This window comes from Mirounga angustirostris, unplaced genomic scaffold, assembly GCF_029215605.1.
Source record: "Mirounga angustirostris isolate CCGP_5_RB_7025 unplaced genomic scaffold, mMirAng1.0.hap1 SCAF_6, whole genome shotgun sequence".
NCBI lineage: Eukaryota > Metazoa > Chordata > Mammalia > Carnivora > Phocidae > Mirounga > Mirounga angustirostris.
The window spans coordinates 140247611-140274437 of record NW_026991714.1 but is presented as its reverse complement, the minus strand read 5'-3'; the positions used below and the strand labels follow the sequence as shown (position 1 = coordinate 140274437).

Below are 26827 nucleotides of genomic sequence, written 5' to 3'. Positions count from 1 at the left end.
AATCTCATGTATATATCTGACACTTCTTGACCCAGTTCTTCTTCTCCAGTGACCGTTTGTTCTAAATCTGTTATCTAGAATTCTTCTTGAGGACTATATATCTGAACACATTCTCCCAGCAGAGGCTTTAAATCTGTGGGTTTTGCTGCTGCCTCCATCCTGGGGTGTGTTTGATGGGACATTTCATTTCACAAGGAGAGTTGTCTTAAGACAGTGGGCTGACTCTGTTCTCTTTCATGTCAATTACTGGTGCCCCAGTGCCCATTCCTGTTCTTTATCATTAAAGTATTTAACAGGACCCCTTCCTGTGGATTCATTCTAAATGTAGTCCTACCCAGATGCCCATTGTACATGGACCCCTGGCTTTTTGAAGACAGAGAAGCCTCTCTCAGGAGTCTGGCAATCTGAGGGTGATGATAATCCCCCAAGTAGGAAGTTCCTCCATCCAACCCTCCCCTCTTCTGAGCTCCCTCTTCTTAGCCTTGGAAATGGTCTTGTCTACTCATCCTCACCAGGCATCCCTTTGTTGCTCCCGGTGCTCTCTGATGAGCTCCCCCCTCCCTTCCAGGAGATAGCCTAGGGTTGTTCAGTGGGAAGCGCCACCTGCACTTCTGATTGTTCTGAGATCCAGCCCAGACGGGTGGGGGGGCGCACAAACCCTGTTTTCAGTAAACTGCCTGCAGAGAACCACAGCCTGTTACCAGTCATTGAGGTCCTCGTCCTCTAAGGTCTCCAGACTCATTTGACCAGCACAGCTGTGACTTGGGCTGTCTGCCCCTGGCAGGTGCCAACATCAGCGTCTTGTCCCACTGCCATGAGGAGTTTATTTTTGCTCCAGGGCAGCTGCCAAGCCCAGCACCAGCATCAATAAAAGGTTTTCTCGGGTTTTCTTCTCTTCATCCCAGGCCAGGTTTTCTTACCATGCCCCACTTTCGTTTTATAGAAAATACCAAGATTCTGGCCAGAAACCATCAGCCCCTTCTTTCATTTGAACATCTCTTTATGAAGCTCCCCCCAGCCTCCCCTAAGAGAAAGCATGTCCCACAGTAGGTACTTAAACGACGTTGGGTGAACGAAAAACTTTGGGGCATCGAAAGGCTTGGTTTTGTAACACAGTAGCAAGAACTGGTCCGTCCGCATTGTCTTGCCAGCACTGAGCTCTTGTACAGAACAGTAAAGGTGTTCTGAGGTTATTGAGGGTGACCTGGAAGGAAGTGTCAAAGCATTAGAATCAAAGCAGCTTTAAATCTGCCGACTGTGTTTCCTGCTGAGAGATGAAAAATTAGCATTTGTCCCCAGGACGAGCTGAGCATAACCAGCCAGTCCCAGAAAGGACAGGACCCCAAATGGGGTAAACAGATTTCATGGGAAATTAGCCAGTGAGTCTACTGGTATTTTAATCTGCCTCAAGCACAGGACACTGGCCAGAAAGGTGGGCCACTCCACCAAGCCCAGGCCAAGCCCAGGCATATGCCAGCATCCTGAGAAGCAAACTTAGGTGGTCTTCAAATCAGCACATTTACGGAACTCTACTCCAGTTGAGTGAACCATCATTCAGGACTGAAACTCCTCCAGGATTAACTTGAGAATACAGGGCCCTCTGACAGCAATTTAGGGAAACACCCATCTTTTCCGGATGGCAGAATCCTTCACTTTAACATCCTTCAGAGAATCTAAATTCTCTTTGTAAGTTGTCCAAGAAGCCGTTTTCCAGACTCGGTCTCTAGGAATTAGTAAGTCCCAATCAATAGGCATACAGCAACCCACGCAGCTCAAGCAATATGGAGAAGGCAGATGCACCCATTCTCAGCTGAAGCCGGGCAGATTGCCACGGGGGACCAAGTGGGGTCACCCTTTGAGGCCTTAGAGGGCTGTAAGCATGGCCAGGTAGCCATGCCAGTGGAACTGGCCAAGCTCTCAGGTACCAGCCAGGGCGCAGGTGGGACTGGGAGATATCAGAGCTGCTAGTCTAGAGGAGGAACGCCGATAGACAGCAGTGTTCATTCAAACAGCAAAACTTTGAAGTACGCAAAGACCCTTGATGGCAGCAAATATAACACAGATTATAAGATAGAGTAAAGTAGGATAAAGAATTGGAACACCCAGGCGATGCTGCGGATAGAAGAAACGCAAGGCTCTTTTGAGTAGGTAAAGGTCTGTCACCTGTCACCGGGGCAGGGCAGGACTTCTGGCACTTACGGCTCCATCACAAAAGCTCCTTTGCTCTCTCTCTCACACAACTTCTGCAGGGCTGTGTGATCCGGCATTATCCTCCTGGTGTGCAGAGCGTGCTTGATCTGGAATCTGCCTTTTTATTTTTTAGCTTTAGCCAAAAGCATTTCTGAAATGTGGGAAAAAGAACGGGGACTGCAGAACCCACTCACGGATTGCCCTGCCTTATTTGGCTGTGGTTTTCTAGTACTGAGACTTTTCTGGATTCAGAGATAGCTGATTGTCCTCAGAGGGTTGAAGAAATGGTTTCAGAAACCTGAAATCCAGGGCCTTATATTTCTTCTAATTATCTCTCTTTTCTCTTCTCTCTCTTTCTTCCCTAAGGGAGGAGAGGGAATGCTTTTCACCACAGAGTTTTCTTTAAAGAGTTTTCTCCTCTCCTGTGCATTATCCCTTAGATATTGAAATTGTTTTCTTTTGTTTAATCCGCCTCCTGCGGAGAAGCTATATGAGATTCCGGATGTGGGCTTTGGGGTTGTATTCTTTTAGATGGTGTTGCATTTTTACTCTTAACCCGAGGGTATGTCTCCGCTTCTGTTCCTTCTGTTTCATGTAGGTTAACCATTCAGGTTGAATAGAATAAAGATTCTGGTTTTTAGGATGGTTTTAGACTTCTCTCCTGGGAGAGGGGGTCAGACACCCAGCCTCATCAGAGCTGGGGTGAGGGGTGTAGTGAGCTTCATGGAAGCCTCCAGTTAGGAGAGGATCCAGATGAGCGACTTCCCTCCTGGTCTCCATTTGACACTGTGTGTTTCCTGAGTTTCCCACTTGTACAAGATAATACATGTATCTCATCGCCGTGTGTATCTGCTTTCCTGCGGCACCTGTGCATTCTCCTGGGCCATCCCCACATGGCTTCCTCACACCACCAACACCCGTGGAAGAACACCTACATATAGAAGTACAAGTTTTGCTCTTTGGACTTTGGAAGTGGTTTTGTGATGTTTGAATTTTCTGTTAACATATTGCTCAAGCATTATAGAATGTACGTATGTAGTCTGTTCAGCCATCCTCCACCCCAGAATACCCTAATAAACATTGTTTTCTTTTTTAAAAAAACAAACCTACAATCGTGGTGTCTTTTTTTTTTTTTTTAAAAGATTTTATTCATTTATTTGACAGAGAGAGCGAGAGCAGGAACACAGGCAGGGGGAGTGGGAGAGGGAGAAGCGGGCTTCCTGCCGAGCAGGGAGCCCGATGTGGGACTCGATCCCAGGACCCTGGGATCATGACCTGAGCCGAAGGCAGACGCTCAACGACTGAGCCACTCAGGCGCCCAATCGTGGTGTCTTTTTCTTTTATCTTAATTCATTGGAAAATGATCTTGAAATCTGTGAACGCATGGAGATCCCCAGTATCAAGATACGGGGGCTTTCTGACAGCAGAGGAGATAAGATTCCTGAAGACTGAATGTAGTTGATGCTTCTAGATGCTTCTAGATGATTCTTTTGTCTTGGGGGTGGGAAGGGATGGTGTCTGGTCCTGTCCGTTGTGGGATGTTTAGCAGCACCTGTCCCACCCGCCAAGACGCTGTCAGCCCCTGTGAAGGGGCAGCAAAATCACCCTGATTGAGAGCCACTGGTTTAAATCCAACCGAATAGCTCACATACACATGCCAAAAGGAAGCAGGGTCTGTGGAGGGCCACACCAGATATTTATTTTATGTCTTCAACATACAATTCTGTAATTAGAGGATAGGACTGGTGAATGCTTTAGACACTATCATAAATGTGTTGAATTATTTGTGTAAACTTATAAATAGTATTTGGATAAAAAGTAAAGACGGAATACGTCCTTTTCCCAATTTCCAGGCTGTAGCTCAGTGCCTGGCAAGGAAAAGTTACTTTACACTGCATGAGGCTGGATTTGATCCCTGGGCATTAACATCATGATCATGGTTGCTCAAAATAGGACTTCCCGGCTTCCCTGGGGGAGGTTATAGTCCCTGGCACCTTATCAGCACCAGGAGTTTTTAAGACAAAATATTAGAGCACAAAACACAGTAATTAACATCACCAGCATTGTTTGCTTCAGTCTACAACTTGCAGCCCACTACATAGCAAGAAGACCTTGCCTCGTATAGGACAGAAGCCTGTGTTTCACTGGAGGGTCTCTGCAGGACAGTTTTGTGATATTTTTTTTTTTTTCATTCAACTGGGTTTTCCTACTCCCTTGTCTCCTGGACCCACTTTCCAATGAGCAAGTTTAGAATGATTTCTAGAGGGCTCCACGGTTTGGATAAAAAGTTTGTGAGCAGGGCGCCTGGGTGGCTCAGTTAGTTGGGCGACTGCCTTCGGCTCAGGTCATGATCCTGGAGTCCCGGGATCGAGTCCCACATCGGGCTGTCTGCTCAGCGGGGAGTCTGCTTCTCCCTCTGACCCTCCCCCTTCTCATGCTCTCTCTCTCTGTCTCATTCTCTCTCTCAAATAAATAAATAAAATCTTTAAAAAAAAAAAAAAGTTTGTGAGCATTTGGATCTGGGCCTGGTGTTTTAGAGGTGTAACAAAACCCCAGATTCCAACTTCTCTCCTGGCTTTGGGTTTCTCCAGCTGCCTGAGCAGAAACCCCCACGTTCATTCTCAGGGACGTGAAGCACCTCATGTCCGCACGTGGGGCAGGCCCCTGGGGAAGGGCAGGACTCTGAGGTTCCCTGAATCATTGCAGAAATGGGGAGGGAACGGTGCCCTGGGGACATCGGGCTTCCTGCCCCAGTCCGTTAGGATTCTCATCACCTTCTCAGTACAACCAAATCCCCAGGATGCAAGTGATATAAATTTTAGGAGCTGGAACAAGAAACAACTAATAAAACCCCGAGAGAAATGCCAAGAAAGTGAATAAAAACTGTGACAGGAATAAGATACAAGGCTGCTTGTGTTGGATGATATAAATAAAGCATAAACAAAAACACAGCGTTGTGAGAGATATGAGCAGAGTATCCGTAAAAGTCACATATATTGGCATTCCTGGTCGCACAGCCTGCTTTTATCTTCATGAAGATTTCCCCATCCAGGCTGCTAGGCAAAGAATTCACCAGTTTAAAAGGTAAGGGGAGGGGCACCTGGGTGGCTCAGTCGTTAAGCATCTGCCTTCGGCTCAGGTCATGATCCCAGGGTCCTGGGATCGAGCCCCGCATCGGGCTCCCTGCTCTGCGGGGAAACGCGCTTCTCCCTCTCCCACTCCCCCTGCTTGTGTTCCCTCTCTTCTGTGTCTCTCTCTGTCAGATAACTAAGTAAAATCTGTAAAAATAAATAAGTAAAATGTAAGGGGAGCATTTGGCCTGAGAATACCTTGAGTGGGTATATAAATAGGGATGATCTTTTTTAGAAGACCATTTGACAATGTGATCATAATTTAAAATCCATATCCCCTTTGAGCCAACAATTCCACTGCAAAGAATTTACCCTGCCTTCTCACACCATGTGCCAAGGTCTCTGCAAAAGGATTTCCATTGCAGAATAATTTGTAATAGGGAAGTCCTTGCCACAACCTGAATGTCCATCAAAAGCCAGTTGGTTAAAGAGCTCATGGTGCATCTAGACAAGGGAATATTGTGCCACTATTTGTAAAAAGTAGATATATACCCACTGAAACTAGAAGTGGTCTATGGTATATTAAGTGAAAAGGCCAAGTACAGAACAAAAAAAATATGGTCCTACTTGTATCCATATTAGAAACATAGGTTAGATAGTTGATAAATGTTGGATGATAGATAGATAGATAGATAGATAGATAGATAGATAGATGATAGATAGATAGATAATAGGTAGATGATAGATAATAAAGGGATGGGTGGGTGGATGGGTGGATGGATGGATGGGTGGATGGATGGATGGATGGATGGATGGATGGATGGATGGATGGATGGATAAATACATGATGGATAGATGGATGGTTAGATTCTACCTAAATATAGTTTTTGCCATGTTTGTGTATCATTTTTACCAGTTGTTTATTAAAGAATAAAAGCTAGGAAGGACAAACTATGTAGCTGCTGGAACCCAGTCAAGGTTTGGTCCTTGCTCTTTGGAGGAAAGAGGCAGGTACAGCCCTGGCTCAGAGCACTCCCAGGACCAGAATTTCCTCCTTCAGCAAATCTCCAAACAGCCCAAGAAGCAGTGAGTGTCTACCCCACAGAACCTCTTTCAGGATGAATTGCTGCAATCTGGGGAAGAGGCACCTTCCAGGCACTGTGCCTATGGTGTGCCCTGGAGGGTTTTTAATAATTCCTTACTTTGTGGTCAGTGACTCTGGGTGAGTTAGCTCTACATGGACAGGGAAACAGCTCTACACCAAAGGGAGGCTGGGTCGGCTCTCTTGGTGACAGGACTGTCAAGGATTGGTCAATGGACAGTGCCCACAGGAGGCTCATGATAATAATGTCTCAATAATAAATGCCATTGGTTATTGAGTGCTCCCCATGTGCCCCTCCCCCCAAACACCAGGATGGCTCTGGGCATGTGATTCCATTCCGGCCTCACAACCACTCCGAGATGGAATCAATCTAGTTTTGCAACTGAAGAGACAGGCTCAGAGACAGCAAGGGACTAGCGCAAAGTCACACAGCCAAGGGAGGTAGAGTGGGACTCGGATTCAGTTTTCTAATGCCAGTGCCCATTTAAACTCTTCTCTCCCTCATGCCTTGTAGGGGGAATGTCTCCTGGCTTTTGAGCGGGAAAGCTCACAGGTACACCCCACATCCCCATTTCATTTCCCTCCACCCACACTTGGGGCCATGTTACAGGAGAGCAGCCCAGACCAACATATTGCAACATGAGCTTTTCTTCCAAAAGATAATTAGATTACCTCCCTCACCTTAAGGAAAAGAACAACAGATTAAAAAAGAAACATGACAAGCCATCTGAGTGCCAGGACTGCTCCCCTGAGAGTCGCACTTCCATTTCAGTCCCTCATTCTAGACACGAAACCAATTAAAGTAGTTGCAAGGCACATAGTTAACACCAAGTGACAAAAGCCTGCCTAAGTGTTTTAAAGATCTAATTTACCCACAGACTGTGCCCAGAAAAACATAGCTGGCCTGTTCTTGTACAACTTTGGAAGTGCTTGGCCCGGCTCCAACTTCGGGAGTGCCAACTCACCCTATTCAGATCCCTTGCAGTCACTCCCTGGGCTGCTATTGTTTTTGGACCAGGACAGCAGACAATGGGCGCTCTCGCCCAGGGGCGGTGCCGGGGGAGAGGAGCCAGATCTCCCTGGCAGGGGGGCTGGCTCCGTGAAATCACTTAGTCCCTATTACCAGCCTTGCCCTAAATTGTGCCCTCTCCCACTCTGCCCCCACCTAGAAAACATGGAGACGGGAAAGAGAGCCTACGGCGGAGGCAGGCCTTGGCAGGCCTGAAAGCAGTTGTCACGGTCTTAGCTCAGACTGGGGCATCTACTTGTGATGGAACGTGGGCCCCATTCCTTAGTTTGCAAGGATTTCATTCCAGCTTCAGGAAGGGGTCTTCAGAACATTGTACCCAAATGGAACAGAAAATGTACAACGGGCAATAAGAAGGTCATTCCTACCAGACGTGGTTCTCGTGCACGTTTTCTTCCCCTCTCGGTCCACGGAACATGAATCCCTGACGCCATGCATTGTCCACGAGTACCCAGCTTCAGAACAGGAAAGCGACCACACTCTTGATACGAAGCTTGTTTGTTTTTGTTCTTCCAAGATGTTTCTGTCCCTGAAAGATCCGTCGGGTACTCAGCATCTCCTTAACTTAGAAGTTATCTTGGTTTGCAGAACACCTTCACACACGTCCCCCTTTGATTCCGCCACTGGAGGGGGGTGGGGGGCTAGTTGATTCTCCCCATTTTATGGATGCAGAAGGACGAGACCCGGAAAGGCTTTCATTTGGTCAGTGGCAGGGGAGCCCCTACAGCCCTCACTCCAGCACCCCCATACCCCCATGATGTGACTTTCTCCTTCAGCTTCCTTTTTGCCCTTTTCTGGCATCTTTCCACTCATCCAGGAACTGCAAACTATTTTAACTGACTATCCGCTTTTGCAGAGCACAACTATAGACTCTCTCCTGCTATTCCACCGAGGTTTTCCAGGCATTTTTTTACACGTATTAAGTGTTCTTTGGATAACCCCTTCCGTGCTTAAGGGCTAGCCCACCTCAGACTCTCAGCACCAGGCTGCCAAGTGACCTTGCTATGTGCTGTTCCCTTGCCTGTGAGCCTCAGCCCTGGTGGCAATAAAGGGAGCACAGACATGGGATGGTGGCTTCCTCGCTGGACAAGAACAGGCTTCCAGGTAGCAAACCAATGTGAGGGGACAGGAGCAACGAGGGAGATGCCAGTGCTGCCCTCTGGTGGACCGGGGACCTCTAGGTGCTGGGTGAGCGGGCCTTGCCCACCCCGCAGGGAGCCCCGCACTCAGCTTCGCCCCACCCACGGAACTGGTGCCGAGCCGGCCAAGCCCAGCTCACCCAGGCGCCACCTGGGGCCTCCAGATCTTCCCACAGCCCCCCACCATCGAGTCCATTTCTAATTTGGTCCCTGCTTGCTTCTTGCCTTTTCTCATTTCCAGTAGAAAATCTGTGCTTCCCCCGGGCCCCTCATTCCTCGCTGTAACGCTGAGCATCGCTGCGAGGCTTCACCCCAGCCTCTGAGGCAGGTGTCGCTCTCCTGATTTGGTAGGTGAGGAAAAAGACTCAGAGGTTAAATAACTTGGCAAAGCCCCACAGATCAGAAGGGAGGGCCCCGGAATCCGAACCCGGACAGCCGGACCGGAGGGTCTGCGTCTCTAACCTCAGCGCTCTCCTGAAACCCACAGGGCTCCAGAAGAGACTTCCTGCAAATCACCCCCTGTTTTCAAGGCCACAGAGGGATTAGATCTTTAAGGAAACCTGGGTTTTAAATTGGTAATCCTCTTGTAATGTGAAGAACTAAAGTATGTGTCTGGATTTTTTTCTTAATTTGGGATTTACTGACAGTGAAACAGAATTGTCCCTTAGGCGATCATCGCTGGCGACATTTTAATGAGTTCTGACAGCAGATTTTGCCCTTGTATGTGGCACACAGGTCCCATGCCTGGGAAGGCTCACTGAGCTTGCACAGTAACCGGAGAGCATTTATGAAGGTAAACACATAAAACGCGACAGTGACAAGTTGTGCTCCTCGGGTGACGAGCTCTCAGTCTCCTCATCTGTAAAATAAGGTAAGGACACCGAGCTCACCGGGTGACTTTGAGGAATCTGTGAGCTAGTTCAGGTGAGGAGCTTACAGTGCAGGCACATAGCAAAGGACTAAAGAAACGTAAGGTGCTAGTACTGTGGAAACAGTGGGGTGCCATGATGAACTGGACTGGGAAGAGGCTTTAATCTGAGCGACCAGAGGAAGTGTCTCCCAGCAGTCATCCTCAGATGTAAAGCCTAAACCTTAAGAAAGCACCAGCAGTGGGGAGAGAGCACCTCGGGGGAAGGGAGGGGAACAGTGGTGTTAAGGCCTGAGGTGGGAAGGGAGGTGATGGTGCATTGGAAAGAAAACTTGGTCCAGCGGGCTAGCGTAGAGGGACTGGGGAGAGACATGGGAGGCTGAAGAGGAGTAGGGACCCTGTTGACACCACGGGCAGGTGGACACCCTCTAGCACATGGCCGGCAAAGAGGCAGAAGGAACGATTAGGGCTGGGACGCGGCCCATGCAAGGGAGGGTGCAGCGGGCTCTGGGGTGCTCATACTGTGGGGAGACAAGTGGAAGGTTTGGGAGGCAGAACTGATAGGGCTCGTCGGTGCCCGGAAGTGAAAGATGGACAAGCAGAACCCCCAGGCTGGGCCCCTTTGCAGAAGAGGGCCCACAAGGGTGCAGAGGTTCCAAGGGGGTGGAGTGGAAAAGAGCCAGCAGTCTCTCGTTAAGTGTGGGATGCCTGCAAGCCCCATCACCAGCCTCAACTCCAGCATTCACAGGACTCGTCCTTCTCTTCCCTTGTCCGTATCCCACGAGCCAGCAGGGCTTTAACTTCCCTCGCATCTACCCTTCCCCTCTGTTCCTCTGCCTTCCCCCATGGTCTGTCACCTGCCTCCAGCCTCCAGCTTCTCCTTCTCCAGACTATTGTCCCGAACTTCACTGTCACCAGGCTCTGACTCCACGCTGCCTCCCAACTTTCTGTCCTACTTCCTCCCTGCACAAACAAGCAGACCTCTCACCCACTGCTACCATGTACCCACCCGCAGTTCCCCTCTGGCAAGCCTTTCCAAGTCACTCCCGCTCACAGCGGGTTCTCATCCTTGGGGCACCTGCAGCTTTCCAGCTCATCTCACTCACTCCTCTGCTCATATGTGACCTCGCACTGTTGCTTAGACTTATGTGCATGAGCCTCCCCCAGCCCAGCAAGGCTTTATATGCCCCCAAAAGGGAGGACAGACTCCCCTTGTATCCCCATTGGGTGGTGAAGAGTAGAAACTCTAGGGACAAAGTTTCTTGACCTCTCCAAACCTCCATTTCCCCAACTGTCAAAGGGTGTAAATAATAGAACCTAGCTCAGGGGGTTGCTCTCAGCTTCCTATGTTGGAATCAGCCGCTGCCATGAATAGAATGAGCGTAAAAACTGACGGTGGCACTGACTGTGGGAACGGAATGTGGCGCTGGGATCCAGAGCTGGTGCGTAGTGGGGATCTTGTGACCTATTCTGAAAGAATGGGTGAACTGAGTGTCCCCGAGGCTCAGTCCCTTCCCCCTTCACAAATTCACCAGACGCCTGCCATGTGATGGACACAATCTTCGGGAGACAAAGAAATATAATCCCTGCCCCCATGGAAGTATATGGACCTTTCTTTCTCCCTTCTACCTAGGCTCTGAAGGGTGCAAACTTCACAGGGAGGGACAGGAGAGACCTCATTCCCTCTAAGGAGAACGTTCCATCACATCTGCATGCGGGGCACAGACCAGAGTCTGTGGCATCCAAAGAGACAGCTAGTTATACAAATAGGATTAAAATTCTTCTGGGTTATAATGCCTCATAGACCTCCCCCCCCACTTTGTCTGGTTAGGAAAGAGCAAAATCTTCAAAGGACAGCTGAGTCTCTCCCTCCTACATACTAAACTGTTGGGAGACAGGCTGCCACCCAGGGAAGTGTCTGCACATTCACCGAGCCAGTTGGACAACATTCTTCCAGCACTTGATAGAAAAGAGCCATTTCTGCATCTACTCACATTTTGTCACTTAATTGTCATTGTATAGGAGTTCATTAACGCTCCCTTAATTTGTTGTGAAGCGTTAAAAGGCTTTCAAATCTAGTCAAACTCAAAACTAGTTTATTTGCCTTTTATGATAATTGAAATGATGTGCACTGTAAAAAACCTTATGTTCAACATTGAGTGATATTAATTTCACTTGACTTCATGACTTAAGGTCAAATACGTTAATCAAGGCTACCATCATTAGCACAGTTTCCTTTTCTATTAAGTGATTATGATCACTTACTATTAATGAGTCGTGAAGTTTTAATAAATTTTTGCTGGTGTGAAATTGCAAAACAGCAATTATGACACATACTGTATGGATGGCTTGTTCTACAACGTAGATTTGGCCTAATGTTGGTAAAAATACAAAAGAACATTAAGTAATTAATCAGTTGCCTCCGTGGAACCAAAATAAGCCTTCACCATGAAGATAAATGGATGAAAAATTATGAGCCTTTGTTGTTCTTAGTGAACTGTTACACAGTGGGACCTGGACACTTAAAAGGACCTGATGTCCCCAAAATGACATCTTGACTGAAACCAGAGGACAAATAACTTTGCAAGAGTTTTTTTGGGTTGCAGTCAATATTTCTGGCATGGGACTGATTGTGACAGCACAGGGCAGGGGAGGCTTTCGAAATTAAATATTGATGCAGATAGATTGATAGAAATGGAACAAAAGGATTACTGTCTCAAGGCTGAGACAAGTCCTGGGAGCCTAGAATAGAACCAGAGGCAAGGATTTAGCAACCACATCTGGGGTTGTCTGCAGGGCATGCATAGAAGATTATGTTGAAATGCTGGGCCCTGGGCCCTGCCCCCAGAGACATTGGTTCAGTAGGTCTGAAATCAGGTCCAGGCATCTGCATACATTCAGGATTATTCTAAGAGAAGTGGTGTCCAGTCCACACGTTGAGAAATAATGATCTAGAAGCCCTAAGCCACAATTCCACAAAGCTATACAGGAGTCAAAATTCCTACTGAGCAAATACTCATGTGTCAGGTCTCCATATTAAGCACTAGATTGTAAATTTTCTAGATTGTTTATGATCGAATAAGAAAAGCATGGTATGTATATAAATAACAAATATATCACCATTTAAGATTCCCTGAACACTTATTTATAATGTGCCAGGCACCAAGCTGAGGAGTTAACATGCACAATGGGATTTGACTCACCACAACCCCATTTTACAGATGTGTGTTGGGCCAAGTCATGGAAAAGGCATGACGGTTGGTTGACCCATGAGCTGGACCCCGGCAAGTGGAGGGTCGCACTCCCTCCCCTGTCATTGGAATGTGTATTCCGCCTGCCTTCCTCATTCCCAGAAGCTTCCCAAGCCTTGAGATGGTGATGTAGTGTTGAGACCAGCTGGACAATATGTGGTCCGAACCCAGTGAAGACCTCTATTTAAACTTTTAAGATCTGGCAGGCTGGTTGTGGAGGTACAGTCACCTTTTAGCTCCGCAAGGTAAGCCCCGGATGTGTGCCACCTACCTAACCCATCTGGAGTATCTGGAGTAGCCTCTGTCTTCCTTGGGCTCTCCTTGCCCTCTGTGTATGGGGACAGTCTGTGAACTAACAATACAGAGACTAGGACACAGAGAGCAAGTGACTTGCCCAGAGTCACATGGCCAACAAAGCCAAGCTGAGACGTGCATTCCATTAGGCAGGCAACGGGCAGCAACTGAACACATTTCGGCAGGTGAAGAACACAGCCAGCGGCCACGGAAGATTTCTCCAGTGACAGCAGCATGCGGGGGGCACTCGGGGCAAAGCCAGGAGACCCCTTTGGGAGGTAGTCTCAGGTGCCCAGGGCAGTGGCTTTCAAACAGCTCCCTGGAGCACTGGAGATTTCGGTGTGAGTCCCGGAGTCAATGCGGAGGCAAAGTCCCTCATCCTGTGACCCACCTACTCTATACTCCCTGTTCTCATTTATATAGTGGCTCCGGGGGAAATGCTGTCATGTTAACAACATGTTTGAAAATCCCTGGCTTGGGGACACTGAGCAAAGGGGCAGAGGGTAGAAGTAGAGGCTCAAAGAAGCTTCCAGCAACGGGACCAGGTGTGCAGCCGTGCTGCAAAAATAGAGTGGCTGGTGATTCCTCTAAAAGGCAATGCAGACAACCAGTCCCTGAGTGTGGCTGAGAGGGACCTGAGTGCCAGGGATGGAAAACACTTGTCTCCAGCCCTGCGAGGTGCTTACTGTTGCCCTGCCCACTTGAGAGAAAAGGCTCACTGAGATCAAGTACCTCCATAAGGATCTCAACTACCCTCGTGCAGCACCCACCACATGCCAGACACTAGGCCAGCACTTTAGGTACCTACGGCTCAGGACAGCCCACGAGGAAGGCAGGATTATTTCCCTCATTTTCCAGATGAGGCTAATAAATGCATCTCACACCTCAGTGAGCATTTTGGGGACGGGAGACTCCAAAGCTCTTGTGTTTTCCTCTCTACCGTGATGACATGGTTAAGACTCGAACCATCTTAAGAATTTAACAACAAAAGATAGGGCAGCATCAGTTACACAGTGTAAACTGGACAGATGGGTCCTGCCAGTTACGCTAATTTACCACAGAGCTGGACCATTCAGGCACTTCTCAAAACCTGCCCCTGCTTGGAGTCACCCCTCCTGCAAGGACAGGAAGGCTGTCTAAATGCAAGAATGATGAAGAGTATCCAGAAAGCCAAAGTCCAGGGAGGGGCTACACAATCTGACAGAAAATGCACAAGGCATTTCCTATGACCACCCAATACCTTATTACACTGGATCACTTGCCTAGGAAACGTTTCTTTCTCCTTAACCATTGCCTATGTCATTGCGAAGCCATGAGTCCCAAGAATCTTCTGTGGAGTTCTTCACCGATAAGTCTCAGACCTCACGACCAGGGCCACGGGATCCTTGCCCCTCAGGTGCCCATCTGAAAGCTTGTCTGGGTTTGCCAAGAACAGTGTAAGAACCAAACCCCAGCTGGCAAATGCTGCTTTCTGTGTTCTTTACAAATAAGGTCATTTCCCTTATTCTTGGCAAGACAGGTGTCATCTGGTCTTTACTTCATTAAGTTGTCTTCAATCTTTACCCACACAAGAGGCAAAACTGAGAAGTAACTTGCAGACAAAATAGTGCCAACATGGAAACAAAAATAATGAGGTTGTAACCTGCATATAGCTCCAAGGAAACATATTTGCAAAGAGAGGGGAGCCGAGATGGCCTACTGCCCAGATTCCAGGGTAAGATGGTGATGTGACAGTTACCTCTCTCTAGCTGAGGTCACACAAAACCTAGGCCCTAGTGGTAAGAATTCACCCCCTGTGGACTCTGCTAAAATGGCCACTGATTCCACTTGAAATGGTGAAAACAAGAGTGAAAAGCTAATTTTTCTTGCGCACTGTGCACCAAGAATGCAGCTAAGCGCTTCTAGAGACATTTGCTCTAAATAAGAGGAGAATCAGAGGTTGGTGTAGGGAGCCTCACTTTACAGACTGGCCTAGAAAGGGCATGTTATCCTGTGGTCACACAAACAGCAAGTGGCAGAGCTGGGATCCCAACACAGTGTGACTTCAGGAGCCAGGCTCTCCTACCCTGTCACCAGAGGGCTGCTTCTATGGGCATCACCTTTTCAGAAATCAGTGTCCTGACCAGGAAACATCTGAAGGGGGTGGGGGCGGGGCAAGCAGCAGGCAGGCAAAGCGGGCTGAGGTGGAGGCAGAGGCCCTGGTACACACCCAGGACACATCCTAGGCAGATCAAAATCTTTAGTCTTTGGAGACTAGGTGCACCCAGTAAGACTCAGGTAGATCCACCTTTCTCAGAACGAGACTCTGTGTGACTCTCAACTGCGGAGCCTCTGTTGGGTTGATCAGCTCTGGAAGTCTCCAAGAGTGAAGGGCATAACATTAACTAACAATGGTTCTTTTTTGAGGGGCAGAATCTTCTGTGGAGTTCTTCACATTCATGATTTCTCTCTCCTTTAATAAAAATTTTAAATGTTCAATGTTGAGCAATTAGTTTATACAATGAAAAGAACATCAAACTCTACTTTAAAAATATGTATTAACCTATTACCTTACTGGCTATGATAAAGACACCCTAGGAGGGTAAGACTTTGTTACCAACATGACTCACTGAATAACTTTTGAAAAAAAGGCCCTAAGTAGATAGACACCCCACCCTGGCACATGCCTGCAGGAGTTGCTGAATTCTCTGTTGGCCACTTTTCTATCCTACTTATCAATCTACCGTCTTCCTTCCTTCTTTATTCACTTCATGCTTGCTTGGTTCTACAAGGAACCTTGGCAGCTTACATACAATTTAGTTAGATAAAAATTTGAAGTCGGTGAGAACAGAAGAGGCAACAGGAAACAAAGATGGAGATGTAGCACGCATGCCACCCAAGTCCTTGTCAGTCTCTCATCTGGGCCCTAAAGCGGGCAATAGTAAAGAAAGGAGTACTAATTACAATGTCACTGACTGATAGCACTCATGAGATCTAAAGAAACACAGGAGCACCACCATTCCTGAAACTACCATAAGAAAGCATTTGCTCCGGAGTCCTTCATACAGATGGCCCTCTGTGATGCAACAGTGGTCAATGTCCTCATCAATATCATTGTGATCATTTACGTATCAATGTAATCATTTCTAAACATAGACACAGACACAGCCCAAAGGCATTACCCCAAAACACTGTTGAGAAAACGCAATTCTAGTAGGCCTTGCATTAGGTCCAGGACCTTTCCTCACCAATGTCTGAGTTAATCTAAATTTTAGGGTATCATGAGCAATGGTGGCCAGACCCCAACGTCCTGAAGGTTGCCTCTGGAGTCCAGCAAATATTTATTTTAAATTTTACTCTTAAAGTATTTTAAATATCATAAATATATAATTAAACTACCTATAAACAAATGTGTTGTATAACAAGTTCTAACATTTTGGAAACTACTGAATTGGTGAGTCATGCTGCTGAGTTGATGTGTTCTCTGGATTCCTAGCCATGAAGTCCTGCCATACAGGTTTAACTGAAGTGTCCTGTGAAGACCAGGTAAGCCATGGAAGAAGCAAATATTTCCAATTGTACCCACTTATCCATGTGATTCAAGACACTCTTAAATCCACATGAACACAAATTAGGTTTGTCTTCAACTCTCCCCCATATGTCTTCAACTCTCCCCCAGAACTACTAATTTTAGTTTTGGATTCATGAAAACAACCTCACTGACTGGGAAGATAAGATGACCAACTGCAATGTGGTCCTCTGGATCCTGGAGCAGAAAAAGGACATTAGTGGAAAACCTGGAGACATCTAAATCAAGTCTACAGTTCAACTAATTGTATGGTGAGAATATTAATTTCATAGTTTTGAGGAATTTTTCATATTTATATAAGATGTTAATGGAATAACTAAGTGATAGGTATACTTCTCTATATACTATCTTTGTGATTCTTCTACAAATCTAAAGTGATCTCAAAAAGTTTAAAATTTTTTAATAATCTCATTGTTTTCATGTATTAATAAAAAACATGTTTTACATTTAAGCTAAAACAATTACATAAATATATAAAAATTTCATGTGAATATGTTTTAATTAATTAATTAATTTATTTATTTATTTTTTAATTTTATGTTATGTTAGTCACCATACAATACATCATTGGTTTTTGATATGGTGATCCACGATCCATTGTTTTCGTATAACACGCAGGGCTCCATGCAGTACGTGCCCTCCTTAATACCCATCACTGGGCTAACCAATCCCCCCTCCCCCCTCCCCTCTAAAACCCTGTTTGTTTCTCAGAGTCCATAGTCTCTCATGGTTCATCTCTCCCTCCAATCTCCCCCGCATTTTTCCCTTCCTTCTCCTAATGTCCTCCATGTTATTCCTTATGTTCCACAAATAAGTGAAACCATATGATAATTGACTTTCTCTGCTTGACTTATTTCACTTAGCATAATCTCCTCCAGTCCCATCCATGTGGATATAAAAGTTGGGTATTCATCTTTTCTGATGGCTGAGTAATATTCCATTGTATATATGGACCACATCTTCTTTATCCATTCATCCGTTGAAGGGCATCTCGGCTCTTTCCACAGTTTGGCTATTGCGGACATTGCTACTAAGAACATTGGGGTGCATATGGCCCTTCTTTTCACTACATCTGTGTCTTTGGGGTAAATACCCAGGACTGCAATTGCTGGGTCATAGGGTAGCTCTATTTTTAAATTTTTGAGGAACCTCCACGCTGTTTTCCAAAGTGGCTGTACCAACTTGCATTCCCACCAACAGTGTAAGAGGGTTCCCCTTTCTCCACAACCTCTCCAACATTTGTTGTTTCTTTCCCTGTCCATTTTTGCCATTCTAACTGGTGTAAGGTGGTATCTCAGTGTGGTTTTGATTTGGATTTCCCTGATGGCTAATGATGATGAACATTTTTTCATGTGTCTGTTAGCCATTTGTATGTCTTCTTCAGAGAAGTGTCTGTTCATCTCTTCTGCCCACTTTTTGACTTATTATTTGTTTTTTGGGTGTTGAGTTTGAGAAGTTCTTTATAGATCTTGGATACCAGCCCTTTATCTGTAGTGTCATTTGCAAATATCTTCTCCCATTCTGGGGGTTGCCTCTTTGTTTTGTTGACTGTTTCCTTTGCTGTGCAGAAGCTTTTTATCTTGATGAAGTCCCAAAAGTTCATTTTTGCTTTTGTTTCACTAGCTTTTGGAGATGTATCTTGAAAGAAGTTCCTGTGGCCAATGTCAAAGAGGTTACCGCCTATGTTCTCCTCTAGGATTTTGATGGATTCCTGTCTCACATTGAGGTCTTTCATCCACTTTGAGTTTATCTTTGTGAATGGTGTTAGAGAATGGTCGAGTTTCATTCTTCTGCATGTGGCTGTCCAATTTTCCCAGCACCATTTATTGAAGAGACTGTCTTTTTTCCATTGCATGTTTTTTCCTGCTTTGTCAAAGATTATTTGACCATAGAGACGAGGGTCCATATCCGGGTTTTCTATTCTGTTCCATTGGTCTATATGTCTGTTTTTGCGCCAGTACCATGCTGTCTTGGTGATCACAGCTTTGTAATATAGCTTGAAATTGGGCAACGTGATGCCCCCAGCTTTGTTTTTCTTTTTCAACATTTCCTTGGCGATTCGGGGTCTTTTCTGATTCCATACAAATTTTAGGATTGTTTGTTCCAGCACTTTGAAAAATGTCTGTGGAATTTTGATCGGGATGACATTGGAGGTATAGATTGCTCTGGGTAGCATAGACATTTTAACAATGTTTATTCTTCCGATCCATGAGCATGGAATATTTTTCCATCTTCTTGTGTCTTCTTCAATTTCTTTCATGAGTGTTTTGTAGTTCCTAGAGCATAGATCCTTTACCTCTTTGGTTAGGTTTATTCTGAGGTATCTTATGGTTTTTGGTGCTATTATAAATGGAATCATTTCTCGAATTTCTCTTTCTACAGTTGCGTTGTTAGTGTATAAGAAAGCAACGGATTTCTGTGCATTGATTTTGTATCCTGCCACATTACTGAATTGCTGGATGAGTTCTAGTAATTTGGGGGTGGAGTCTTTTGGGTTTTCCACATAAAGTATCATGTCGTCTGTGAAAAAAGAGAGTTTGACTTCTTCTTTGCCGATTTGGATGCCTTTTATTTCTTTTTGTTGTCTGATTGCTGTTGCTAGGACTTCTAGTACTATGTTGAACAATAGTGGTGAGAGTGGCATCCTTGATGTGTTCCTGATCTTAAGGGAAAGGCTCTCAGCTTTTCCCCATTGAGGAGGATATTCGCTGTGGGTTTTTCATAGATGGATTTTATGAACTTGAGGAATGTTCCCTCTATCCCTATACTCTGAAGAGTTTTAATCAGGAAAGGATGTTGTATTTTGTCAAATGCTTTTTCTGCATCAATGAGAGGACCATGTGGCTCTTCTCCCTCCTCTTATTAATGTGTTCTAGCACATTGATTGATTTGCGAATGTTGAACCACCCTTGCATCCTGGGGATAAATCCCACTTGGTCGTGGTGGATGATCCTTTTAATGTATTGTTGGATCCTATTAGCTAGGATTTGGTTGAGGATTTTGGAATCCATATTCATCAGGGATATCGGTCTGAAATTCTCCTTTTTGATGGGGTCTTTGCCTGGTTTGGGGATTAAGGTAATGCTGGCCTCATAGAATGAGTTTGGAAGTTTTCCTTCTGTTTCTATTTTTTGAAACAGCTTCAGTAGAATAGGTATTATTTCTTCTTTGAATGTTTGGTAGAATTCCCCAGGGAATCCATCAGGCCCTGGACTCTTGTTTTTTGGGAGGTTTTTGATCACTGCTTCAATCTCGTTACTGGTTATTGGCCTATTCAGGTTGTCAATTTCTTCCTGTTTCAGTCTTGGCAACTTATAGGTTTCCAGGAAGGCCTCCATTTCATCCAGATTGCTCAGTTTATTGGCATATAGTTGTTGAAAAGAATTTCTAATAATTGTTTCTATTTCCTTGGTGTTAGTCGTGATCTCTCCCCTTTCATTCATAATTTTATTAATTTCGGTCCTTTCTCTTTTCTTTTGGATAAGTCTGGCCAGTGGTTTATCAATCTTATTAATTCTTTCAAAGAACCAACTTCTAGTTTCGTTGATCTGATCTACTGTGTTTCTGGTTTCTAATTCATTGATTTCTGCTCTAATTTTAATTATTTCTCTTCTAATGCGTGCCTTAGGCGTCATTTGTTGCTTTTTCTCTAGTTCTTTAAGGTGTAGAGTTAGTTGGTGAATTCGGGATTTTTCTATTTTTTTGAGTGAGGCTTGGATGGCTATGTATTTCCCCCTTAGGACCACCTTTGCAGTATCCCATAGGTTTTGGACCGATGTGTTTTCATTCTCATTGATTTCCATGAATTGTTTAAGTTCTTCTTTGATTCCTTGGTTGACCCAAACATTCTTGAGCAGAGTGGTCTTTAGCTTCCAAGTGTTTGAATTTCTGCCAAATTTTTTCTTGTGATTGAGTTCCAGTTTTAGAGCATTGTGGTCTGAGAATATGCAGGGAATAATCTCAATCTTTTGGTATTGGTTGAGACCTGATTTGTGACCCAGTATGTGGTCTATTCTGGAGAAAGTTCCATGTGCGCTCGAGAAGAATGAGCATTCTGTTGTTTTAGGGTGGAATGTTCTGTAAATATCTATGAGGTCCATCTGGTCCAATGTATCATTCAAAGCTCTTGTTTCCTTGTTGATTTTCTGCTTAGATGATCTGTCCATTGCTGAGAGTGGAGTATTGAGGTCTCCTACAATTAACGTATTGTTATCAAATGACTCTTCATTTTGGTTAACAGTTGGCTTATGTAGATGGCTGCTCCCATGTTGGGGGCAGAGATATTTACAATTGTTAGATCTTCTTGTTGGATAGACCCTTTAAGAATGATATAGTGTCCTTCTATGTCTCTTATTACAGACTTCAGTTTAAAATCTAACTTGTCTGATATAAGAATTGCTATCCCACCTTTCTTTTAAGGTCCACTGGCATGGAAGATGGATCTCCATCCCTTCACTTTCAGTCTGGATGTATCTTTAGGTTCAAAATGAGTCTCTTGTAGGCAGCATATGGATGGGTCCTGTCTTTTTATCCAATCTGCAACTCTGTGCCATTTTGTGGGAACATTTAGGCCATTCACGTTGAGAGTGATTATTGAAAGATATGAATTAATTGTCATCATGTTGCCTGTGAAGACGTTGTTTTTATAGATTGTCCCTGTAAATTTCTGTTGTAGATCACTCTCGGGGTCTTTCTCCTTTTATAGAACCCCCCCCTTAATATTTCTTGCAGGGCCGGCTTAGCGGTCACATAATCTTTCAGTTTCTGCCAGTCGTGGAAGCTCTGCATCTCTCCATCCATTCTAAATGAAAGCCTTGCCAGATAAAGTATTCTTGGCTGCATGTTCTTCTCATTTAGTACCCTGAATATGTCTTGCCAGGCCATTCTGGCTTGCCAGGTCTCTGTGGGTAGGTCTGATGTTATTCTGATGTTCCTCCCTCTGTACGTAAGGAATCTCTTCCCCCTAACTGCCCTAAGATGGCTTCCTTGGTTCTAAGATTTGCAAGTTTTACTATTACATGCCGGGGTGTTGGCCTGTTTTTCTTGATCTTGGGAGGGGTCCTCTCTGCCTCTAGGACTGGAATGTTTGTTTCATTCCCTAGATTAGGGAAGTTCTCAGCTATGATTTGCTCAAATACATCTTCTAGTCCTCTCTCTCTCTCCACTCCCTCCGGGATTCCAATTATTCTGACATTGGAATGCTTCATGGTGTCACTTATTTTCTGATTCTATTTTCATGGATTCTGAGTTGTTTTTCCCTGGCCTCCTCTTTTCCCTTTTTATCTATTATATTGTCTTCCAGGTCACTTATTCTCTCTTCTGCCTCAGTTACCCTAGCTGTTAAATTATCTAGATTTGATTGGATCTCATTGATAGCATTTTTAAGTTCTGCCAAATCACCTTTTATTTCTGCCCTTAGAAACTCTATGTTGCCATTAATTGCTTTCTCCATTCTAGCCATTGTCTTCACAATTGCTAGCCTGAATTCCATCTCTGACATCTTGGTTATATCTGCATCCATTTGTAAATCTGCAGCATAAGTCATAATCTCTGCGTCTTTTCTGTTTTGGGGGCTCCTCCTCCTAGTCATTCTGTTGATGGGTGTTTGAGGGAATGTATAGAGTCCAAATTATTGACCGGAACCCAAGCAAGATGCACCTGTTTTCTTGGGACCTTAGGGTTGCTGGCCTCTTGTTTTCCCAGCCTGTCTTCTGTGGAAGGGGCCTGCCACGCTGTTACTCAGGCAACCCTGTTTGGGCGGAGTTGCCCTGCCCCCCTGTGGCGGGGGATGGGCTCAGTTAGAATCAGTTTTCGGGGCTTTTGTTCTCTGGCGGCTTTCCCTGGTGGCTTTCTGCGTCTCTTCCGCGAGTCAGAGCAGAAGAGACTGTTTCCAACCCTCTGCCTCAGAGCAGAGAGATCACAGTCTGTTCTTCAGTGAGCTCTCCAGGCCACACCGTCCCTGTTTCTGTCCGTGCTGCTATAAATTGCCGCGACCTGGGTTGTGCGCCCCTCCACAGTGCCCTGTCCTGCCTCCAGATTGGGGCACGTCTCTGCCCTTTGTGCTTCTAAAACTGCCAGCGGCTCCCAGTTCGTGCGTGCGTGACCCCGCCACTCCGGGTTTCCGCCCCGGGGGATGCAGTTTGCAGGCACGACCCCGCTGCTCTGGGTTTCCACCCTGGGGGCTGCCCTAAAGTCCTTTCCTGATGCTACCGGTCTGCGAGTCTGTGCCCCGTCCCCAGCACGCGAGGCTGTTGCTCACCAGCGGTGCAGATTCCCATGGCCAGGCACCCTCCCATTGCCGTTTATCCTTCGATATCTGCCTGCAGGATCACGGCTCTCCGCTTCGTACCTCAAAACCAACTGCCTGCGATATTCTGTTTGTAGAGATCCAGATCTTCTTACATCTCAGGCTGGTTTCGTGGGTGCTCAGAGTGGTCTGGTAGTTATCCAGCTCAATTCTGGGGACCAGTTGAAATAGTGTCCCCTCCTCCTCCGCCATCTTTCCCCCCTCTGTGAATATGTTTTATATATTGATGGTCCATGTAAAATTTCATTTGAAGAAAGGAATCTGTGGCTATAAAAGTTTTAAAATTCTTGTTCATCTTCCCCTACAATTTAGTGTAAAAGATGTAGATGGGACTGAGCAAGGTCAGTAACCACACCAGTGAGGTGGGGAGAGCCACAGTGGCCCAGGACATGGGCAAGGTGCCAGAGACCAACAAAAGTAAGTTGGTCTCTGGAGTATGCTGGGGTGTGGCTTTGTGCCTGGTGTTGGATGCCCAGGGGGAAAGAAAGTTCACCAAGCACAGGCTTTAGCGCCCCAGTCATGTGCATAGGTGGCCCAACATGGGATCCAGTGCTCAAGAGAGGCGAGGAAGGCACAGGAATAAACTTTAATATAAGTGAGGTGCGGGGGTGCAGCCCCTCGCCTGGGGAAGCAGAGCCCATGGGGAGGGCTTCTGCTCAGGAGATCAGTCTGCATTGAGGGTCAGAGCCTAAGCAGAATGAGTAGGACAGCCCCACTAGAGGACTTTCATGTGGCAGGGCCCCATGACAAGGGTGCAGAAGCATTAGTGGGATAAGGAGGGAGGCCATGCTGGGGGGTACAGTGGGTAGCAGTGAAAGGAGACTGTTTACCTATAGTTTACTGGTCAAATTATTTGGTGTATTAAGGATAATAGGAGTCACGTTTCTTACTGTTAGAATTACAAATAGGAAAAAGGAGAAAATTAGAATGAGCTTTGTGGTATTGAATTAGAATTGAAAGTATTGTGTAAGGTCATGATTTTCAATATATAGACACTGAGATAAATATAGGTGTAAGTGGTGTGTATCTGTGCATACATATAATCCCTTGCTCTGTCCATCCACCAGCCTGGGAACACTGACATCCCAATGGCAGTGAACACACACCCTAGCCAGCTCTTGGTTTTAAACACCCATTCTCCACTAAAAAAAAAGCAGGGCTCCTTAGATGAATAGCTGATTCTAGGACTATGGATAAAATAAGCCTGGACTATCTTGTGTCAAAAAGCAAGGAAATACTCAAAGAATGATGGAGACATGGCAAATGAAGAGGAAATTATTGGTCACACCTGGGAAATTTTGAATATCAAAATATATAAATTGGAATAAAATAGGAAACCATGGGTCAATATTAATATGGCTAAAGGAATGAATTGAATGTTTGATGAGGACTGGGGTGTTTACATGGTCTCAAAGAACCTCCCATAACATACTTATTAATTTAAATGGGCAAGAAAGTAACATTACTGTGAAGAAGCTTGACAGATACCTCCTTAATCCAACAGTTAAAGTTAACATCATCAGAAATGGGATGACTCCGTGTTGGGGTGCCATCTGATAGGAAGGATAGAAGAACCCGTGGCACTTCTGTGACATTCCTGCCAAAGATGCACAGCCTCCTAATCATGAGGAAACATCAGACAAACCCCCAATTAAGACACCTTCTACAAAATACCTGACTTTTGATTTTATAAAATGTCATGGTCATAAAAGTTTAGGAAAGACTAAGAGAAAAGACACCAAAAGATAGAACAACAAAAATGTAACATGTGATCCTGAACTGTATCTTTTTGTTATAAAAGATGATTCATGAAATTGGAATCAAGGATGAGGATTAGAGGGTCATGATAAGCAATGCTAACTTCCTGGTTTTCTGGTTGGATTGTAATCAATGTCAATGTAATCACGTGGAAGCATGTTCTTATGTGCAGGAAATACACCAAAAAATATCTGGGGGTGATGAGGTATCACATCAGCAGCTCACTCTCAAGTCCATGAGGACAAAAAAAATTATTTGCAATGTGCTTGTCAGACGTTTTGGTCAGTTTGAGATTATTTCACAAAAAGTTTTGAAAATTACTGGTGTAAGAGAATGGAGGGGCCAGATATCAAGGTTCTGAACACAAAAGAGGAGGTCACTCCATCCCCACTCAGAGGTGATGAAAGATTTTCCATGGAGCATATCCTGAAACATCAAGTACAGACGTATAGGGATTGGTGCCTCCAAGCTCCACATCATAGGGCATTATTGTAATAATTTTATCTTAGAACGTTTTTGCGGTAGGAAAGCCAAACACATACCTCATCCATAAAAATGCACCATTGAAAGATCCAGGGAATGCAATGCTGATCATCCCACCTGTATGAGCTAGTTACCAAAGTTAATGCCAAGATGAGTGAACAAGGTGAGCTGCTGAGGTGGTTTATGAGCTATACAAGAGTTCTTAATCAGTTTTGATTCTGGCAATAATTAAACAGCAGGGCGAGTTGATCATGAGATGAATTAGATGAGATCATCTGGATTGATTATTCTAGGTAAGTCATGGGTATGGTGAATGGCACAGAGTAAATACCACTGTCATCATCCTCATGCCCATTATGATCATTATTATTGTTGTTACTGGCCATTCCCAGACTGTTAGAGCAAACTAAGTCCCTGGCATAATTTTCAATTCTTCATTGCAGGTGGGCACGCTTCGAGCTCATTCAAAAGTGGCATCCAATCACTGAGGAACAAGTTAAAAAAGATGTGGATGCCAGAAAGTGTTTCCTTGATGCTGAAAATTGTTAACCGATCAGCCCAGTACCCATTTGTGCTGACACAGTGATTTGCTCAGTGGTATCCCAGTGCATGTTCTGGGCAAGCCTCAATAACTGGGGACTACATTAAGTTCACACATGTCGCTCCATAATTGGTTCCAACCAGAGAGTCAAAGGCAAAGCAAAGGTCTGTAAACAGCAATCTAATAGTGCTCCTGGTTTGTTTCTCCATCTGCAACTCTTGTAAAACACTGACCTAAAAAATTCAGGCTAGTTGCGTACTCTGGATAGAACAGGTATAATTTTAAATGGTGTGCCCAGTAAACTAATTGATCTGTAACTAGGGAAAGAAAAAAAGATAACTCAATAATTATTGCCAGCAAAATAACAAACTGGGTATCTTGACCAATTTTCCTACTGAAAATAGCTAAAAGTGCTGGCAAAAAAAAAAAAAATGTAAACACCTTCTAAAGTTCATTGATGAACTGGCAAGAGAAAGAGCATGAAGGTAAAAACAAAAACAAAGTAAAGGTGTATACCTAAAAGTTAAGGAGCAAACCAAATAGCTATCACCCTGGGCGCATTTGCAAAATCAGGTATATTGAGCTTAGATTTTCACTGCTTTGCAGGCACCAAAGACAAAGAGCAGGGTCCACCTGGGAGGAAGGGCATGGACTAGAAGACCCTAATTAATAAAACCACATCCCATGAGTTAACTTTAAGTGTAAAGGTGAATTAAAATAACTCCACTACCTCCTTACCAACAATGAGACTACTGGAAATGTTATCTCTCTAGAATCTTGGAACAGAGGGCAAGAGGAAAAGAGCCCTTGAGAATCTATGCTCACAAGCTGGCCCTCACTCAGGATTTCAGCAGCCAGAATCCTTATGGCCTAGAGTCTGAAAACCTTCAAACCAACAATTTAAGTGGTCCTAGATTAGCAGCCATCCCAGGCATCTAGCAGAAGCTAAATGAAATCCTCCCTGGAGAAATTCACTTTCATCCCACAGATAAAGAATTCCCTCAGAGAAAGTTCCAAGGAAAATGAGCCACTTGTTTGCTGAGCACACAAGGAAGTGAGGGAACAAAAGTAAGAATTGGCAAAGACAAAAAAATCAGTAACAATGACTTCAGATACGGAAATTATCAGAGACAGAAGGTAAAATTATTATATTTATAGAGATTAAAAATAAGTTGGAATATAAGCAGAGACACAGAAACTATAAAGATGACTAAGAAGATACAGCTGA

The 26827-nt window shown here is 45.0% G+C and overlaps 1 long non-coding RNA gene across 1 annotated transcript; it reads left to right on the top strand.

The window, feature by feature from the left end:
- The first annotated feature begins 9135 nt into the window (after positions 1-9135).
- LOC135364662 (uncharacterized) lies at positions 9136-16753 on the top strand. The gene is made up of 3 exons (XR_010412103.1): positions 9136-9400; positions 12619-12893; positions 16418-16753. It is a non-coding gene; the product is annotated as an uncharacterized LOC135364662 (long non-coding RNA).
- The last annotated feature ends 10074 nt before the right edge of the window (positions 16754-26827 follow it).